This window comes from Marmota marmota, unplaced genomic scaffold (genome assembly GCF_001458135.2).
Source record: "Marmota marmota marmota unplaced genomic scaffold, marMar, whole genome shotgun sequence".
NCBI classification, from domain to species: Eukaryota; Metazoa; Chordata; class Mammalia; order Rodentia; family Sciuridae; genus Marmota; species Marmota marmota.
Window position 1 is genome coordinate 6,519,008 of NW_025999869.1, and position 14,056 is coordinate 6,533,063.

Sequence of the window (14,056 nt, forward strand, 5' to 3'; positions counted from 1 at the left end):
AAATCTTCGGAGGTTTCAGGATGGGGTGGGTGGATGGAGGAGAGGGAGGGAGGGAGAGGAGCGCTTGTGAGCGAGGGAGGGCGCCCTTGCTGGCAGCCGCTCTCCTCCCCTCCTACTGCGCAGCGGAGCCCTGGTGGAAACGGGGTGGGCGGTAAGCGCAGTACCCAGTGGGCTGGCTGAAAGGAGCCGCTTCTGGGTATTTATAGCACTGGCATTGCCATGGTACCCGGGCGCTTAAATTAAACTCCAGCCCAACTGTTTAGAGACGCTGGGAATGAAGAGCTGTTCACCTGTCCACTGCGCAAGGTCTGACACCTCATTATCAGAACTTCAGCACTTTAAAGGGAGGCAGACCGAATTTTATAAACCACCCAGCAAGAAGGGTGTGGGGTGGGGTTTAACCCCAGATAACCTACCAGACAAGGTGACTGGGTGGAGTACTAGAAAAAAATATGGACAGGAGAAAAGGAAAACAAAACAAAACAAAAAAAAAAAAAACCAAAAAACAAAAAACTCACATACCTGATCCTTGACTCTGCATTTTGGTGGATGTGTGACTTTGGGCTTGAGACTTGGTCTCTCCCAGCCTCAGTTTCCTTGTCTGTGAAAATGAGAGCTACAATACTCATCTCACTGTTGGCTTGTGACAACTCAATAAGAATTTGTTGCTGTGACCAGAATACTTGACATGAACAATTTTGGGGGAGGGGGGATACCGGGGATTGAACTCAGGGGTGCTGGACCACTGAGCCACATCCCCAGTCCTAATTTGTATTTTATGAAAGACAGGATCTCACTGAGTCGCTTAGCGCTTCACTTTTGCTGAGGCTGGCTGTGATCTCACAATCCTCCCGCCTCTGACTCCTCAGCCACTGTGATTACAGGCCCATGAATAATTTAAAGAATGAAAGATTTATTTCAGGTTTCAGAGGTTTCGATCCATGGGCAGCTGGCTACTTTGGGACTGAGGTGAAGTGGAACCCCATGGTCGTGGCAGCTGGGAAGCAGAGGGGGCTGGCGAGGAGAAATGCCTCCCAGGGAACACACCCCAGTGACCTGCTTCCTCCAACATGGCTCCACCACCTAGTCTCCTGTCATCAGATTCTTAATCCATCAGTGGGTTGATCCATCCATGTAGAGCCCTCAAGATCCACTCATTCCCCAGGACCTCCCCTCTGAACACTGCTGTCCACGGCTTTTATTTGAAAAGGGAGGGATAGAGAAAAACATGCCTTGTCCATCTTCCTGGGAGCAGAAAGTCATTGCTTTCTGTGAACCAACAAAGCTCAATTTTTCTAAGCTGGAATTCATATTTTTCAATTGTTATTTTTGTTTCAAGTACTGAGGATCACACCAAGGCCTAGCACATAGGAGGCAAGGGCTCTATCACTGAGCTCTATTTTACTTTATTTTGAGACAGGGTTTCACTAAGTTTCCCAGGCTGTCCTTGGACTTGAAATCCTCCTGCCTCAGCCTCTCTTGTAGCTGGGATTCCAGGTGCTTGTGACTACACCTGCCTGGCTTTCTTCCTTCTTCTTGACCAAAGGCCTATGTCAGCTCCTTTTTTTTTTCCTGATTCTTGACCATTTGAATGATATCTTAACTGATTTCATCTCTTGTATTCTCACCAACCTTTATCCATGCAATGTGCCTCCTGATCCTTCTAAAGCAGGTGTCCACAGGTGCATTCCTCAGTGTGAAGCACAAGAATGGTCTGAGACCAAAGATATCTGGGAAATGTTGATTTTATTTATTTATTGGGGTATGGGGATTGAACTTAGCCCTATTTTGTATTTTATTTAGAGATAGGGTTTTACTGAGTTGCTTAGTGCCTTGCTTTTTGCTGAGTCTGGATTTGAACTTTCGATTCTCCTGTCTCAGCCTCCTGAGATTACAGGTGTGCACCACCACGCCAAGCCAGAAATGTTGATTTTAATAAAAGAAATAGATTTGCTTCTTGTGAGACTTCCCAGGGCTCTCAGTGTAGATGCATCCATGATGAAGAGGCCATAAAAAAATATATATGGAATACAGAATTGATCAAATTTATCTGACTAAACTATCTTTTTTCTTCCTGAGCAACTCTAAGAATGCAATGGCTTGGCCAAAACGAAGAATCAGATAACAAAGGGCTCGGGTGGCTGAGACAGGAGGATTGCAAGTTCAAAGCCAGCCTTCAAAACTTAGTGAGGCCCTAAGCAACTTAGTGAGACCCTGTCTCTAAATAAAATACAAAAAGGGTTAGGGATGTGACTCAGTGATTATATGCTCTTGGGTTTAATCCCTGTATACACACACACACACACACACACAAATCAGATAACATCTTCGGCTTTACGATCTCCACAGGGTTTTTGTTTGTGTATTTATTATTATTTTTTTTTAGTTGTTGATGGACCCTGTTTATGTATTTTTTAAAAAAAATTTTGGTGGGGTAGGGATTGGAACCCAGAGCCTCCCACTTGCTGGGCTGGGCTCCAGTACTGAGCTGTGCCCCTGCTGGTATAATGTTTGTTGCCACCACTAGGCCCTGCTGCTGTTGTAGGGTGAGACTGCAGTGTGTAAACAGATGGGTGTGGTTGTGTGTCAATAAAACTATTTACAAATACATATCCATGGCCACCGGGTTGTGGTGTGTTCACGTCTGTTCAACACGTGATTTCAGTGACAGAGACTCGGGTGTCATCTGGGTTCTTTCTTTTCTTTACTCCCTATATCTATTCTATCTACAAGGGCCTTGGATCCTATCACCAAAATGAGTCTTTATCTCTTCCCTCCTGTCTGTGTCCCCTTCCCCTGCCTCAGATCCAGGACGCCATCACCTGCCCGGGGCCCAGCTTCCTCACAGAGCTTCCTTGGCCTCCCTGCCCCTCATCCCACACGAATGGTCTCTGTGAAACAGACATCTGGTCATGCTGCACCCCTCAGTGGCTCTTCACTGGTCTTTGGATGAAGTCCAAGTGCCTTGCCCTGTGTCCTGGGGTCCAGTGTGGGCTGGCCGTGCCCACCCTTTCAATCCTGGTCTTCTCCTGCCTCCTCCCTCACTGCAGGATGAAGCCTGGGGTGATTTGCACAGTAAGAACTGTGAGGACAGGTTTCTTATTTGTATATTTTATTTCTTTTTTTTTTTTTTTCTACATCCCTGATAACCTGAATCAGGCCCAGGGCAGACCAGCCTGCAGGACATGGCTATATTTAGAGGACACAAGCCATACCCTGAACAGGGCCTGCGGCCGTTTGATACCACCTTTTGACCATTTTTCTTCTTGTAGGGAGCAGATGGCATTAGTCTGTTGGAATAATTAGGCACCCGTAGGCCCCTCTAAGAAACAATTTGCCCATCTGTAGTGAAGAATGAGAATCACACACATCTGAAGGCCCTTTGTGAATTGGATTTTTGCTTTTAGTTTGAGACTGAAGGTTTTTTTCCTCTAAATCCTTTATTTGAGAGCTCTATATCTTTCCTTTTTAAGCTCTGTATCCATGAAACATCAGGAAAAAGCCAAATGTAATTAGGATCCATGGGGGATTCTGGGTTGCTTAAAAAAAAAAAAAAAGCTACCACGGATGTTCTTGGGATTCCTGGAAGAATGTGAAGATGGCATGTGCTTCAGACAATATTTCCGTGTCAGCACTAAATATCTTGGGACCTGCAGTGGCATGGTACTTGGGTGGAGAAGGAGGCTTGTTCTTGGTGGCCATCAGCTGAAGAATTTAGGAGTAAAGTGTCATGATGTCTGCAATTTACTGTCACATGATTTGGTGATCACTTGAGCATTTCTGAGGGAGGGAGAGTAATTTTGGCCAAAGTGTTAGTTGGTAAGTAATGGTAAAAAAGGTACTATTTTTGATACTTTAACTCCCAGTTCACTTAACACCATGTCTAGCATGGACTATCCCCCAATGAATATTGTCCGAACTACAATAATAGCAACAACTATTCCTCGTTCACCTAAAAACATGTCCTAAATTGCTTAAGATGATCTATTAATTTCCTTTTCAGGAACTTCTGATATTGGGCTTGGAGCAGCTTTATAACCAATGAGCCCAGCATACAGCTCTCTCTCTCTTGGTGAGCCATATGGCCTGAGTTCCAAATATATTTCATAGAGCTTAGCATTTTTACAGTAAATGTCTTTATAAAGGAAATAAAGATAGGGGAGAAATTTGGCATATTTCAAGTAAGGTAAAAGAAATCTGAGTCGGACCATGAGTCACAATTTCTGGCCTGATTTAGTCAAAAAAGGATGAAGTCACTGTCCTCACTGTCCTGCTGTCTTCCTGGACAGTTCCCTCATGTTCCCACAACAGCTCTGCAGCAGGTGACAAGTGTCTGCTCCATCATGTGCCTCCAGGACCAAACTGGCCGGAAGGCTGAAGACAGGCACCTTCATGGCACCAGGGGGTCACAGGCAGGCGCAGTCCTTTTGCTGGCCTCTGTCTCTTGTCTTATGTTTCCATTTCATCCCCATCAAAGACAAGACTGGCCCAGCACAGAAGCCCCCACATTTGGCAGCCCTTAAAGCAGCGGACAGACCTTCAAAGATTAGCCTGCCCTCTGCCATGGGCCAAGGACCAGAGGATGGGACTCGATGGAGCAGGCACTTGCTGGTGTGATCACTTCTGTAACCAGGGGCGTCTATGGGGAGCAGTAATGAGGCAATAATAGTAATGACAGTGGCTGCTGATGGGGCCCTGAGCCCATAGTGGGCACCGAGCTGGTGCTTCACACATGCCCTGCTCGTTCCAACATCCACACGTAAGGTGCCCGGGACTCCAGACCCAGGCCTGTCTGGCCTAAAACCCCAGGGTGTGGAATCGCCAGTATAAGGCCATCAAACCCAACCCCTGGGGGTGTAGAAGACTCTTCTGGTGCATGAGATCTTGCAGATGCAAGATTTGGTACAGCTGAGTATTTGGTACAGCTGCAGGTTGATCTAAGCGTGATCTGTATTACTGTCATCCCGAGGGGGCAGGGGCCCCTCTGCAGTTCTCACACCCAGCTGCAGCACCTCGGAAGAGAAACTAACTTCCAGTTAGCAAGTTAATAGGTAATGCGGTTGCCTCAAGGAGGGGGCACAGCAGGTGTCTAGGCCAGGCAGGGGAATTACTGGGGGAGCTGGGAGGCAAATCCCGCCTCCATTTGGCACTCCCCGGCATGGACACAGTCCACTGCCTAGAGTTTGCTGAGCAGAGTCCTCCCACTGTAGTAGGGTGGCCGGGGGAACTCCCTTCCACCAGGTGGTGGGGAAGCTGCCATCTGTGCATCCACCAGTTAAGAGGGATCTGGGCTCAGATCACAAAAGGAACTTCTAAGCCAGAAACATGGCAAATGGGATGACTCCATTTGCTGGAGCCAAAGCCCATCAGTTTCTCCCTGCTGGGTCCTTGGTTTGTCCCTCTAGAACCCATGATGAGGTTGGGTGGGACCAGCATGGGTCTGAGATTGCAAGACGGCTGTATGGGAGTCCCACACCCAGCACAATGAGTGCAGTATCTGCTTCCCAGGGAGTCCCTGGAGGGATAAAGGAATGTACTTTATCGGACCCAGAACCATCACGCCTAGGTGAACAGTGCGGACCATGACCTGGTGCTAATGCCAGGGGCTGATACGGATTCTTCAACGTCACTCTTTTCAATCGGGGCACGTGGGCTGAGTCACTGCAATCCCCACTCGAGAACCAGGAACTGAAGTGTGAGCCGTGTGCTTGGGACAGCATGTGCCTTGTACCCGGAGGCAGAGAGGAGTTGAGTTCTGCAGGCTCAGATCTCTGTGGAGTCCACAGACCAGGTGGACTGCTACAGAGGTCCTGTGTGCTGCTAACTCCAGCAGACGGGTGATATTCTTTTGTCCCTCTCCCCTTGTTACAGCGATGCCAGCCCAGAGCACCAGCACCAGTGCACACTCACCTACTCACAAGCCCTCACTTTCTCCAGCCCCACCCTCTCATAGGTGGCTTGAAATCCCCCAGCCAAACCCAGGGTGTTGCATTTGTTCTGTAGAAGCATCTGTGCTGGTTCGCAGGTCCCCAGCGGGCCACAGTCTACATCCACAGCCCCCCCCCTCCCCCCGTAGAGACCCATGTGGTGGTGTTTGCGGGGTGATACCATCACCTGCCTACATTGCTTTCCCTCTTTACTGCTGAGGGGTTGTCAGGAGGTCTTGAGTTCCTCAGAGGATGAACTCTGGGCTAATTTGGTGCAGGACTTTTCTTGGAGATGTCAGGAACGATAACCTGAGAGGGAAGGAGGGTGCAGGAAGGGGCCACAGGAGACCCTGGAATGCACCTAACCTGGCCTCAGCTGACCCCCTGGGAGTTCAGGAGTGGTGGTGACTCTTTAGAGACAACACTCCCTGCCGGGAGCAGTGGGTCTTTGTGCCCCTGTTGTTCTCAGACACTGGATGTGGATGGCCATTTCTGGGTAGGGGATGACTTTGCAGGCAGCTCCCTTCTGCCAGGGAACTGACACCTCGGACCAGAAGAAGGGGGTCTGCATGTGCTCTAAGGGACAGGACACATTGTGACCCTACTGAGTTGGGCAAACACAACCTCAGAAGCTGGAAGAATGTAGAAAATGTCTTCCCATTATTTCTAACACAACTTTTGTGGTTTTATTGTTTTTAGGGTGCCAGGCCTAAGCTTCCCATCCTTGGATGTCAAAATGCCTGTGCACGTGAGGTCAGCAGAGAAGGATTCACCCAGGGTCATCTGTTCTCAGCTCTCTCTCTCTCTCTGAATAGCTCCAGAGGGTTTTATTCTCTTGTCTTCCCTGACCTGCTGGTCTCACGGAGAGATGCGCATATCCATGGTGTGAATGCTTTCTCCATGGTGGACTCCAAACTACTAACATACAATCACCAAGCACGGGGTTGGGAGGGGCCACATATTTGGGTCCTGTGTGCAGGGTCCAGCATTGCCCTGAGCTCAGGCAGGTTGAACCCCAGCAGAGCACTACGGGAAAAATGTTCCTGGGCGCAGCGGGGTGGAGCAGCTGGTCACTGCTGCCCAAGGGCTTGCCTGGTTTCCTTCAGATCCTGAGGCCTGGGTGTTGAATGGCTTCAGCTTGGTCTCTGTCCCATTTCCCTAGCGCTTTTTATCCACAGGAAGTGCTATGAGTGCGAATCTCTTCTATCTATCTTTCTTTTTACTGGAACACACTCGGGCATTGCACATGCTAGGCAAGTGCTCTACCACTGAATTTAATTTTTTTTTTCTTTTGTACTAGAGATTTAGCCCACAGGTGCTTCACCACTGAGCTGCATCCCCAGCCCTTCTTTTTACTTTGAGACAGGGTCTTGCTGTTACTTAGGGCCTTGCTAGGTTGCTTAGGCTGATCTTGAACTTGCGATCCTCCTATCTCAGCCTCCTGAACCACTAGGATTACCGGTGTGCACCCCTGTATCCAGCTGAATCTCTTCCTTGGTGTGCAGTCCCTCCATTCTTCCCTTCTGCTAGATTCCCTCTGGACTAAGCAAGGGTAGAGTGGGCTGAGGGGTTGCCGAGATGCGGAAAGGGATTTCCCTGGCAAGGATTCTGCCCTGGGTGTAGGATAGCCAGGCCTTTGGAAGAGCCGCTTTCTACTCTACAGAAATCTTTGAGATGTCACTAAGAGATGTGCTCTAGCTGGGAGCTATGGCACATGCCTCAAATCCCAGTGACTTGGGAGGCTGAGGCAGGATAAAAAGTCCAAAGCGGTGGGGGTATACTTCATTGGTAGAGCACCCCTGAGTTCAATCCCTAATACAAAAAAACCCCAAAAGTACCTCTGCTGTTAGGTTCTTAGGTTACTATTTGGGAATGTAACACCCAAGGAGGCACTAGACCCCTGGATCGTCTTCAGTTCTCAAAACCACTCAAGAGGTGAGCCGAAGCTCCCCATTCTGCTATTGAGAAAACTGGGTCACCAGGAGGTTTTGGGTTGCCTAAGGTATAATAGGGTAGGGTTCAAGCCCAAAACATTGCTTCCAAAGCTGGCACTGGAAACCATTTGCCATATGCCCCCCCATGAGTCGAGGCCAAGTTGGATCCCGTCTTGGGAAGTCCAGGGAGCAAGGGTGGCCGCGGAGCTTGCGCTGTGCTCTTACCTCACCCACCGTGATTCCTCCCTTCTTGCTTCGTGTGGAGGAAGGCGTGTGTGAAGAGTGAGAATGAATGGAAGCGCCTACAGAGGTGTTTGTGGCAGCTCCCCCACACGTCCTTGCTCTGTTCGGTCCAACATTTCCACTAATTACACACCATGTGCTCCCTCCACCCCCAGTGTAGTCTCTACTCCTCACACCGTGACACCCTTACACTTGGCATCTCCGCCCCTCCACACATGCCCTGGAAGCCTGCACCATGCATTACCCTGGGCTGAAAGGTGTTGCAGAAACACCCGCTGAGCTCCTCCATACACTGTGAGTCACACCTGGACATGTGTACAGACTCATGTGCAAACCAGGGCTCGCTAGGCATAGGCTGTGGGCTCCCCCCACATGGGCAAGTGTGCGCTGTGTGCTGCAGGTCTGCACACGCCACGCAGACCCTGTGCACCATACCCTGACCCACAGAACACAGTCGCAGTACCTTCCTGAGCTCACTCCTCAGGTGAGGCCTTCACCTGGCCTGTCCCCTCTCTCTGTGTACCTGTGGCTTTGGCCTCAGGATGCTCAGCACACCTCACCTGCTGGGAGAACAAAGATGCACCTAACCACGGAGACTTCAGCAGAGAGCCAAAGAAGGAAACGGGCCTGGCAGCTGGGTGTTGCTGATCCTGCCTCTCCAAGCAGCTCCCTGAGGACTGCCCAGCTGGGGGCTGGTGGACATCCACACCTTCTCCCTGGAAATGCTTCAGAGTTCTTACCACATCCCCACCACCTGCCCTCAGAACATTATTCTGGCACCACCAGCTACGGTCAAGGTACTCTGTTTCGTGGGACTGTGAGATCCCCGGCACAGGGAGAAGACAGGAAGTAGGAGATAAAACATGACCCTGCACCTTGGGCTCTAGCATCCCTCCTCAGTCTCAGGGGAAAGTGCTTGGAGATTCCCTGATCCCTCTCTACTGGGCATGGTGTCATTTCCATTGACATGGAAATGAGGCTTCAGGAGGCTGCTCCTGGCTGCAGAGATGCCCACAGCTGCTGTCAGGAGGGCTCAGGGCTCTGCCTTCTCCCAAGCAGGGTGCAGCTCCCAGGGACTGGGGGGGAGGAGCATTCTCTCTTCCACACTAGGTTCAAGAATCCAACCACCTAAGAAGTTCCTGAGTGTTGCAGCCAGAACAGAAGGAGAATCCAGGCAGCTCCAGGATTCTTAGCTTGGAGCTGCTGCTTGGATGAACATGGGAGGGCTGATAAATTCATCGGCTTTACCAGAGGATGGCAGCTTCTTCCTTCTGAAAGTTGGTGTTTGGGTTTAGGGATAAATGAGGGCAAAGGGGGTGGAGACAGAACACAGTAGAGGTGCCCTCACCTTTCAAGGAGACGCCTGGCAATATCTGAGAGGCTGTCATGACTAGGGGTGGGGGTGGATTGGGTAACACTGTTGTCCAGGGGTAAAAGTCAGGGATGCTGTCAAATCCTACAAAGCACAGGACCGTACAATCTTGGCTCCCAACTGTCAGTAGGGCCAAGATTGACAAACACAGCCCCAGAACCAGGACTAGACAATGGGCAGAACCACCTCTGCTGATGAGCTTGGTCCACAGTGACAGGAACACCTGTCTCCCACATGTGGGAGGCGGCGGACAAGGATCAGAGTGAAGGAACAGGGGCCTTCTAGCCCTACACTGATACAGATGTCCTTCTCACGGGACAGGTTCTCTAGGCTGGAATGCAAGCTTCTTGCCTTCCCAGAGGAAGGGAAGTGCCACAGGAAGTGTCCTGGGGTGGGTGGGTCAGAACCTTTGTGGGAAGCCCCTAGAGTTCAGATTCAGTTCCAGTCCTCCCAATGCACTATCCGTGCACCCATCCTGTCCTTTGTAGCTAATTTCCATGAAGGGGGAGCCTCGGGCCCCTCCCCGCTCTTCTCTTCCCAGCCGTCCATGTTGTCTTGTTGGTTGGTGTTCTACACTAGGCTCTTTCAGAATTCCCGCACCTGCCTTTGTCTCCTGAGCACCTGAGATGTTTCAGGCACTATTGAGGACAGAATGGATCAAAGCATGCTTTCACTTGACACTTGACACATCAGCAGCTCACAGGCTGTTGTCTAGACGGCTATCCTCCCTGGGGACACTACCCATTGCTCAACTGTTTATGGAGTTTGGGTCAGTTCAAGGTCTTCTGAGCACTAGATGGAGGCTTCTCTGTGGCTCCCTTGGGTGCTGTAAGGATGTAGGTTTGTGGCTGCTGGCAACCACCTTCTCTGCACATGCAATAAACATCCCAAGGGAAGCAGAATGGAGAGGTGGAGCAGAGACAGCACCTTTTGGATATCTTTGGAGCCCAGAATCCAGCCATGTCTGGTATTATTCATGCCTCTGGACTTCTGGGTTTTGCTTTGAGCTGGGGTTCTGACACTTGCCTCTGAAAGTCTTCTGGTTAATACAGTAATGCTCTTGGGGACATGAGCCAGTCTGTGTTCACCTTCTCCATTCCCTCCACTCCAGCCTTTGGCAAAATAGATGTATGATTGACTCCCAGCCAATGGAGGCAGATTCTCTCTGGCCAAGAACTCCTGTATCAAAATAAAATCTGTGTGTATTTCATTGAGATAAGACTCAGATAAGGGCTTATTGAGGGAGTGACCTGGGAGTGGAGACAGTAGACTGAGAGCATGAGAAGAATTTGCAGCCACCTGGGAGGGGCCTAGTTGGGGTTTGATTTGCTGTGAAACCTCCTGAAGTCTCCATTTTCCCATCTGTTCCCAACTGTCTCGTGGAGTGCTTGGGAAGTTTAAGTAAGATTAATATGGGTGAAAGTTTCTATGAATACATAAATATAAAGAGATTGCTTTTGCTGCCCCTGGAATTGGGCTCAGAGGGAGAAGGGACCTGTGGGTTCCTTCTCTAAGGTGCGCACGGAGGGGCAGGGCCCCACCCTTAGTTATCACTGAAGGCTGAAAAGAGCATCAGTATAGCCGGTCATGTCCTGCTCTTGTGACTGGCTGAGCATCATTACAGCAGCCCTGCAGGGTGGTATTTCACCTCCATTTCACAGGAGAGGAAACCAAGCCTGCAGAGTTTAGTAAAGAGCCCAAGCTTAGCTAGAGGGAGGGGAGTGGTTGAGATTTAAAATGCAGTTTCTTTTTCTGCTTCCAAAGACCATCACTCAAAAACGTTTCAGTTTTTGGTAATAATTGCTTACCATTTCATGTGCACATATTCAATGCTAAGCATTTGCCTTGCATTTCACATACCTCATTTTCATTAATCTTTCTAAATAATCCTATACAGTAGGTATTTTTAGCTTTATGTTACATATAGGAAAAAGCAAGGGTCAGGGACATGAAGAAGTGTCGAGATGTACTCAGGCAGTTAGTGGAGGTGCTGCGCTCAAAATCGGGCTGATTTTGGGAATCTTGGGTCCCCGAAGCCAATCCCAGAGGCCCCTGGAGCAAGTCCTCCCCGGGGCGGGGCTCTCTTAGCAGCCTCCTGCCGCCTCTGGTCTTCCCACCTCTGCCCAGGCGCCCAGGCCGGCTCCAAGACGATTGTCTGGGAAACGTTGCCATCTAGTGGCCAAACAGCGAGCCAACACTTACCGTCAGGTGGCGCGGGCTTGGGAACGGGACTTTGGCTGGCGAGCGGGGAAGAGAGCGGCTGGGTGCTGTCCACAGCCTGTCCCACAGCCTCAGGGTGGACGGTGGGGCATGGGGATGGGCGTGATCTACCAGAACTCACCTGGCCTCAGGGTGTTGTCCTTTCACCTGGGTGTGGTCCCCTTTCCCTCAGAAGGAGAGGGGAAGTTAGTGCCTGACCTGGCTGGAGTGAGGCCTCTTGGAAGGTTAAGGTCTGCCCTTGGTGTTCCACCCACGTAGACTTGGTCCCCAACTCAGAGGAAGCTGCCGAAGCTCCCCTCTCTTCCTGTATGGAATCCTGCTGGGCCAACTGGCCTCTCCTCTGTTGTTCTCCGAGTTCAGGCCCTTATGTGGACATGGCAGAATCTCCCAGGCCCCTGTCCTTTCTGTCTCTCCTCTCTCTCCCCCTTATTAATCAAGAAACCCCCTAACTGTGTCTCTCTCCATTTTCAAGACTTTGACATCGACCCAGGAACTGTCCACCCTCCCAGAGAGCCTCATGTGGTGGGCCTGGGACCTCCACTGAGAAAGCTCCCAGGATTCTCACTATCCTCCCTCCATTCTCTCTTTCAGTCTTTCTTTTTTTTATGGTGCTGGGGAGGGAACCCAGGATCCCACTCATTCTAGGGATGTACTCTACCACTGAGCTGTGTCTCCTGCCTGAACCAGGGGATTCTCCCATGGAGCCCTGCTCCAGCCTTCTGACCTCGGCAGTCTACTTCTAGATTCATTCTGGATGCTTTAGCACCTGCTCTAGTTCCAGTCTAGAGCATCGCTCCCATATTCCCTACCAGTGCCCAGTGCAGATGCTCAGGGAGGGAAGTTGCCGGTTCTCTGCTTCTGGTGGGCTCCTCCCTCTGCATCAGCTCAGGCCCCACTGGGGCCCATTGATTGACTTGCAAGTTCGCCTCAAGCCTTAGACCAGGAGATTTTTGAACCATGTTTTATTTATCTTTATAGTCCCAGCTTCTGACACTGCCAGGGACAAAACTGTGCTTGATGACTGGCAACGCTGATGAATGCCTGCACGAATGTCACCTGCTCAGACAGCCAGTCTTCATGTGGCTGAGACTCTTGACCCCCTTAGATGTCACTCTTTCTGAAAAGCCCTCGAGGCTGTGAGCAGGGTCAGATGCTGACCGTACTGGTTCAAGTTCCTCTGCCTGGGCTGGGGGAAGAGAGCTTGCTCTTGAGGAGGTGCCAGGTGTGAGGAAGGGCCTCCACTTGGCCGAGCCCCTGAGGCTCGTACCCAGTGGGAATGGCTCAGTTCCCACTCACAGGAAATCTTGGAACAGTTTTAAAAATAATAAAACTATATATTAAGTACTTCCTGTGTGTCAATGATGCAGTTGATACTCATTTAGTCATAGCAGCCATCCTGTTCCCTGAACCAAGGTGGATGTTTCTATGCATCAAAGATAAATTTTCCTTGTATTAACCTACATTGGGTTTATTTGTTGGAGCAGCTGAAGATATTTACCATAAAGAACATGCATTATCTTACCTGGTTCTCAGAGTTTCTTGGGCTTTTTGATTCTTTTGTGGTGCTTGGGCTTGAACCCAGGGTCTTATGCATCCTATGCAAGCACTTACCACTGAGCAACACAGCTAGCCCTGTTCCCACACTCAGGGAATGAGTCAGAATGGGTTCCCAGGCAGAGTTCAGGGTCTTAATGAGCTCTTAAGCTGCACTGTCTTTCCAGAATTCTCTACCAGTTTGTCCTGGTCATTATAGGACCAGCCTGAGGTAAGGCAGCCGACGATCTTTCATAGAAAGCTGTTTCCTTTTTCTATATTTTCTGCTTGCATTTCAGCAGACTGGATGAAGCCTAGAAGCTCTGGCCGCATGAGCTCACCTTGTCTCCTGGCCTGGGATCAATTCCTCCCGACCTCAGTGAGCTGCTGCATGGAGGCAGATCTCCTTGAAGGTTCTGCCACACCAGGACAGGAGCTGTCCTGCTGAGCTGTTCTGTGGGCCCCTCCTCAGTGGTCCTGACCCCAGGCAGTCCCACCAGGGAGCCCCCTGCTCCTGTCCTCTTCAGGGAGCCTGCCCACCTGGGCATACTGTGGAGGCAGGCTGTGTGGCCCTGCTTCTCAGAGGGAGGTCCTCTCAGCCACTTTGATTTCTAATGAGCTTGCTCTTCTGGGAACACCAGCAGGGTCATGGTTGCAAGCCAGCTGGCCCTGCTTCTCCTTCCCCTTCCACCTGTGGAGGTGAACTCTGCCTGGATGATGACAGGAAGGGAGAGGGATGCAGGCCTTGGGAAGGTCTCAGAAGACAGACCAGGCACCAGACTTCCTGGAGAAGCAGTCAGACTTAGAGGGCTTCCATCTGATTCCAC